The sequence below is a fragment of the Cherax quadricarinatus genome, chromosome 61 (genome assembly GCF_038502225.1).
Source record: "Cherax quadricarinatus isolate ZL_2023a chromosome 61, ASM3850222v1, whole genome shotgun sequence".
Classification (NCBI taxonomy): Eukaryota; Metazoa; Arthropoda; class Malacostraca; order Decapoda; family Parastacidae; genus Cherax; species Cherax quadricarinatus.
Window position 1 is genome coordinate 20626705 of NC_091352.1, and position 1011 is coordinate 20627715.

Consider the following 1011-nt stretch of genomic DNA (forward strand, 5'->3'; position numbering starts at 1 on the left):
AGCAGATATATTAAGCTTAACAAGGTTTTGAAAGTGGGGTTGGTGTTTTCAAGAGTTCTGAAAAAACTGGGCATAGACCTGACCGCGGGGGCGTTGACCCCCGGAACATTCTCCACGTACTACCAGAGTAACGTAGGTGAGTCCAGTGTGATCCATGTATAGCCTCAATGCTGAAGCGATGACGGACGTCTATAAGCCCCTTTGCGGCTAGACAGAAAACAACTTATTAGTTGCCGACTCAGGTCCTGGATGAAGACCAGACATTAGTCTGAAAAGTGCAACTGCCTGCAGGAAACTGCAAGATCCTCAACTATCAAACATGCACTGGAATGTGCAAAATCTATTCCGTCAACAATGGAATGACAAATGACCCAGCGATAGCTGACCATAGTACGTTAACTAAAGACGCCAACAAAATCGATGCTGAATAAGATGGTAAAGGTATCAATAACTTGTATTTCCGTTTGAGAACAGTAGACAACACCAGTTATCTGGGTAGTCATTGTAGTTGTATGTTTGACGGTGGTGAGGTTTATTTATATACCAAAAATGAAAATACTTAAACACAAATAACCCGCACATAAAAGAGAGAAGCTTACTACGACGTGCACATTATTAGTAATAGATGCGAAGTGCAAGTAATTCAGAAAGAGTGATCGCAAATCCAGTATGGAAAAGAGAATCATGAATTAGAAAGATGGGACAGCCAGACTAAGTTGAGAATAAACATAAAAGAGACAGGATGAACAAAATGACAGAGACTAAGACACTCTTCAAGGTACGAAAGAGCAACTTAATTGGCTTTAATAAAGAGAGATGACTACGGAAACTATTGATTTTGCTGATATCAGTGAGAATCCGGTTGGGCGTTGGATCATGGAAAGTAATGAAATAATTGAGACAGTAGGTACAGTGTGGTGGCAATCCAGTTACGAAGAGATGCCAGACTTCACATAAAGGCGCTCGACACATGTAATACTTGTTGGACAGCATCTATCCTGGAGAGAAGCT